A 6,023-nucleotide genomic window follows, 5' to 3' on the forward strand; every position below is an offset into this window, starting at 1 on the left:
TTTTTCTTTTTCTTTTTCTTTTCCTTTCCTTCCCTTCCCTTCCCTTCCCTTCCCTTCCCTTCCCTTCCCTTCCCTTCCCTTTCCTTTTTTTTCCTTTCTTAATCCTCACCCAAGGATATGTTTATTGATTTTAGAGAGAGAGGAAAGGGGAGAGAAAAAGAAACACTGACATGAGAAACATCAATCAGTTGCCTCCTGTAGGTGCTCTGACCAGGGATGGAAACTGCAACCTAGGTGTGCCCTGACCAGAGGTCGAACCCACAACCTTCTGGTGCACGGGCTGACTGCTCCAACTAGTTAAGCCACCTGGCCAGGGCTGGTCCCATTCACATTCTCTTTCTCTCTCCCTGACTCAGGGTTCACCAGAGTGCTCTGTAACTTGCTTCTCCCAGGGCCATCTGAGGACCAGCACCATTGGCATCACTTGGATCTTATGAGAATGGAGAATTATGGGTTCATCCCAGTCCTTCTGAAACAGCATCTGCCTTTGAACCAGATTGCCAGAGTGACTCCCTGCACATTGAAGTCTGAGGAGACTACTTTATAGGGTACCAACACAGAGCTGTTCCTAAAGGAGAGTCTGTGCCTAGATTCATTCTCCCCTTCCTTAAGGTCCTTCGCTATTCTGCGTGTGTTTGCAATTTGTGAGACCCTGGCTTCTTCAGATTGCTAGAGAGAAATTCCTGCGTTTCTGGGGACAGCCTGGAGGAGACTAGGCTCTGATAACACACACTGATTGTATACAAGCATTTAGAATTTTTTTGACTACAGTTTGTTTGGAGAGAAGTGCTGGACCCACTTGCAACAGTGGCCAGTCCTGGCCAGGAAGGTGCTGAATGTGCCTACAGCAGAGATAGAAGACCAGCTGGTGGCAAATTTCCTGTTTCCTTTCTATAGCCCTTTGTTTAGTGGTTTAGTATCTATTTTGCTCCTGTTTTAGCAAATTCTGGTTTTTCTTTTTTTAGCCTTTCTTTTCAGAAAGGTAGCCGAGTTTACTAAGATGACCCTCTTCCCTTTTTTCTATTTGCCTGCCACTCTCCTTTTCTCATTTTACTATTCCATCTTTTGTCCACTCCTGTGATGCTGTTTCATTTTGTCACTTATTCTATTTTCTTCAGGATCCCTCCCTTCCCCACCAACCTTTTCTTCCAAGTACAAGGTCAACATTGCTGTGGAACCAGTGCTGCCGCATTACTAGGTGGTTTCAACAAAATTACCAGATATTTGTAAAACTATCTGGAAATACAGCAATTTTCAACCTTTTTTTTCTTTCTTTTTTAAATTTCAGGGCACACATAAACTAATTACTGAAATTCTGCACACACCAAAAATATATTTTTCACCAATCTGATTTCATTTATTTAGGTTTTCTCTCTCTCTCTCTCTTTTAATTTTTTAATGAGTCTGGTTAATGGTTTGTCAATTTTGCTTATCCTTTTTTCCAAGAACCAGCTCCTGGGTTTATTGATCCTTTGAATTGTTCTTTTAGTTTCTATGCCATTCAGTTTTGCTCTGATCTTGATTACTTCCTTCCCTCTACTCGCTCTGGGCTTTGTTTGTTGTTGTTCCTCCTGTTCTTATAGATATAGTGTTAGGTTTGTTATATGAGAATTTTCTATCTTGTTTAGGTAGGCCTGTATTGCTATGAACCTCTTAGTATTGCCTTTGCTGTGCCCCATAGGTTTTCGGTTGTTGCATGTTCATTTTCATTTGTTTCCCAGTACTTTTTGATTTGTTCCTTGATCTCATTGTTGACCAATATCTAATAACATTTTATCAGTTTCCTTGTATTTGAATGTTTTTGAGTTTTTTCCTAGAGGTTGGTTTTTATTTTTAATACATTGTGACTTGAGCGTATGCTTGATATGATTTAAATTCTCTTGAATTTGTTTTGTGTCCTATCATGTGATCTACTTTGAAAATTTTTCATGTGTGTTTGAAAAGAATGTATATTTTGCTTCTTTGGGGTGAAAGTTTACATATGTATGTAAAATCAATTAAGTCTATTTTATCTAGAGTGTTGTTCAGTGCCACAATATCTTTGTTGATTCTTTGTCTGAAGGATATCTCCATTATTGACAGTGGGGTATAAAAATCCCCTATAATAACTATGTTGCAGTGATCTCCTTCTTGAAGCCCTCCAAGATTTCTCTTACATATTTAGGTGCTTCTATGTTGGATGCATATATGTTTATAAGGGTTATATCCTTCTGTTGGACTACTTCCTTAAGTATTATGTAGTGACCTTATTTGTCCTTTTTTATTGTTTTGTTTTGAAATCTAAATTCTCTGATATAAATATTGCTACTCCAGTTTTCTCTTTGTGTCCATTTGCTTCAAATATTTTTTTCCATCCCTTTATTTTCATCCTGTGTAGAACTTTTGCTCTGAGGTGGGTCTCTTGTAGGTAGCATTTATGCAGGATCATGTTTTCTTATCCATTCAGCTACCTATGTTTTTTGATTGGAACATTTAATTCATTTATGTTTACGGTTATTATTGCCAGGTACTTATTCATTGCTATTTTTTCCGTAGCAGTGTTTCTCTCTCTCTTTCTTCTCCTTTTTATAGCAGTCCCTTTAGCATATCTTACAATGCTGCGTTCACAGAGATGTACTCTTTTAGCCTTCTCTTGTTTGGGAAGCTCTTTATTTCACCTTCCATTTTAAATGAGAGCCTTGCTGGATAGAGTAGCCATTGTTACAGGTCCTTGCTTTTCATTACCTGGATTATTTTATGCCAGTCCCTTCAAACTTGTAGTATTTCTGCTGAGAAGTTAGATGATAGCCTTATTGGAGATCTCTTGCATGCTACTAGCTGTTTCTCCCTTTGAGATTCTCTCTTTGTCTTTAAAATTTGCCATTGTAATTATGGTGTATCTTGGAGTGGATCTCTTCCAGTTCATCTTGATTGGGACCCTCTGTACTTCCTGAACTTACATGACTTTTGTTCCTCACCTAGTTAGAGAAGTTTTCTGCCATTATTTTTTCAAACAGGTTTTCTATCCCTTGTTCCTTTTCTCTCCTTTTGATATTCCTATGAGCAAATTTTGTTACATTCCACGTTGTCCTGAAGCTTCCTAAACTACCCTTGTTCTTTTTGAGTCTTTTTTTGTTTTGTTGTTCTGATTGGGTATTTCTTTCTACCTTGTCTTCCAGCTAGCTGATTTGGTCCTCTGCTTCATCTAGCCTGCTTTTAATTATTAGCCTGCTTCTAGTGCATTTTTCATTGCAGATATTGTATAACTCACTTGTTCCTGGTTCTTATTCATAGTTTTTATGTCTTTTTTTTTTCATGCTGCTGTAGTTCCCACTAAGTTCCTAGTAGTTCTCACTGAGTTCCTTGAACATCCTTATAACCATTATTTTGTATTCAGTGTCTGATAGGTTGCTTGCCTCAATTTCGTTCAGCTCTTTTTCTGGGGATTTCTTTTGATTGGAGGTTATTTCTTTGTCTCCCCATTTTAGGTGACTTATTTTTGTTTCTACATCTCAAGTTGCTCTGCTTTGCCTGCCTGTCTTTGTGGTGTGGGTTTCTGTGGTAGGAATTCTGTGGGACTCAGCAGTGCTGTCTCTTTGTTCTTCTAATCTGGATGCTCTAGGGTTGCTTTTTATTCAGTTTATGTGAGCTCTCTTGTTGTACTTGGGCTTTGATTCTTGATGGCTCCTTCATTGGTGGGTTCTCCCCTCAGGCTGGCTGACTAGGAGACACAACTCCTGCCCAGTCGTGTATGCTGCTGTACAGGTGCTGGTTAACAAAGCAGTACTACCCAGACACCAAACCCATGCCAGCAAAAATACCCCTTCCACATCAGCAAAGCAACAGCAATTGAGCTAATATTAATAAAGGTGGAAAGGGATTAAGACTATTATAAGATAAGAAAAAGACAATATGAGATGACTAAAGGAGAGAAAAAGGATTTTGAGTGGGAAAAGAAAGGAGAAATCATAAGAGTACAGAACAGAAATAAGGTTACAAAAGGGAGAAAATAAAATTTAAAATGTAAGTGAAACAAGGAAGAGTGATGGCAAAATGGAGTAAGAAAAGGGGAGAGTATAAAATGAGATTTGAAATAAAATTTAAGAAGTAGTGAACCAAAGGGAACAGAATTGCAGAAAAACCACAATAGAGTCAATGACAATGACAGCCTAGCAAATATTAATAAAAGTGGAAAGAGAATAAGAATATTACATGACATAAAAAACATCTACAATATCTACAATATCTTGTAATATCTACAGCAAGGAAAAATGATTTTCAGAGGATAGAGGGAGAAGAGATAATAAGAGTAAGGAATAGAATCCAGACTAAGAGAGGGAAAAATAAAATTCCGACCTCAAAGAAGTATGGGCAGGAGGAAGACAAAATGAAATAAGACAAGGGGAGAGTAACTTATGATATTTATAGTGGAACAAATAAGAATACAGTTGAAGAAGAACAGCAATAACCATAATGTCTACACCTAACAAACCACAATTCAGTTCATAAAGGTGGAAAGAAAATAAGAATATTATAAGAAGGGGAAAAAGATGTGAGCTGACTAAAAGAACAAAGAATGATTTTGAGAAGATAGAGGGAGAAGACATAGTAAGCATAAGGAGTAGGAACAAGGCATAGCATAGGGGACAATAAAATTTACAGTGAAAATTAGAAAGTGCTGGAAGAAGGCAAAATGGAGTAAGACAAGGGAATGGTACAATATGAGATTTGAAATAACAATAAAACAAAAAAGTAATATAAAATATAGATAAAAAGATTAAGAAATAAAGACAAAGAACAGTGAATTAGTTGGAATACAATTGACCCCAAAAAAGAAATATTTAAAGGCTATGTGAAAGAAAGAAAAATAATGCAAATTCTGAAGAAGAACAAGGTGAGATTCATCTCAGCAGAGTTTGGTGTTTGTCTTCTGTATTTTTCTGGATCCACCTCTGGTCTTTTATCAGCTCAAGATCCCAGGGTGGGCCATCCAACTTCTGGCAGCACCTCCTTTATTACCTTCTCCTGCCTCTAGAGGGTGACTCTATTGTGATAGGGAGAGTGGGACCCCTGAGTATCCTCTGGGAGGCATTGTTCAGTCTTCTGGGAAAGTTGCAGGTGTGTTTCCCCTGCCCCCGTACCACCTGTATGGTCTGTGCCAGCTTATTTCCAATAATGTATAGTTTCTGGTGAACTAGCTGTCCATTTCAAGGGAGGGGCCAATCTATTTAAGAGGGCTAGCTCTTTCCTGCTTGATGCCTTTGCAACTGTGTGTGAGCCAATGCTGGGCGGGGCCCTGATTCCCTTTTGCTGCACTGATTTCTGACCTCCCTGTTTTGCTGGCCTCAGTGGAATAGGGCCCTAGGAACCAGTGTACTTTGTCTCCCTGAGAGAAATTCAAAATGGGCCCTTTAGGCAGTTCTCTTTTTATCTTTCTCTTATGGATATGCACTTACAGGGGGTTCTTGAGCCTGTCCTGCCTGTGTTGCAGAGCTTCCCCATTGGTGGTGCTTGCAATTCTGTAGGAGGTGGTAGCTGGGTGCATCCTTCCCTTCCTGGAGGTTTGATCCCTATAGGGAAGGGGACTCTATCTGGCTATAAATAACCTCAGGTACTCAACTCTTGCCTGTCTAGTTCCTAGCCCAATGCCCTCATAGCAGACACAGTCCTGAGCTTTTCACTTTGTGCAGCCTCCAGCCTGCCAGCTGTGCTGGGCGAGGGCTGAGAAATCCCCTTGCTGTGCACCTTTCTGATCTCTTTGCCCAGCTGCATTCATTTGGAGCAAACTGCGCCCTCAATCCTTTCCCCTTGCTGGCAGGGCAGCTGCTCAAGGGGTCCCTGCCCAACACAATTCAGCTCCCTTTTTAAAAAGTCTCTCTAGGCACACCCACTGCAGCACGAGTCATTGTCCTGCTTTCCTCACACACCACCTCTCCAAAAATCCAAGTTTCTCATAGTCATAGCTGGCCACGGCCTATCTCTGCCCGATCCGGACGCAGGTAGAATCCCTCTCTCTTTCTGGCATGCTCCTCATTGGTGTTTAC

This window comes from Pteronotus mesoamericanus, unplaced genomic scaffold, assembly GCF_021234165.1.
Source record: "Pteronotus mesoamericanus isolate MK-2021 breed Mesoamerican mustached bat unplaced genomic scaffold, CSHL_Meso_final scaffold_232, whole genome shotgun sequence".
Taxonomy (NCBI): Eukaryota; Metazoa; Chordata; class Mammalia; order Chiroptera; family Mormoopidae; genus Pteronotus; species Pteronotus mesoamericanus.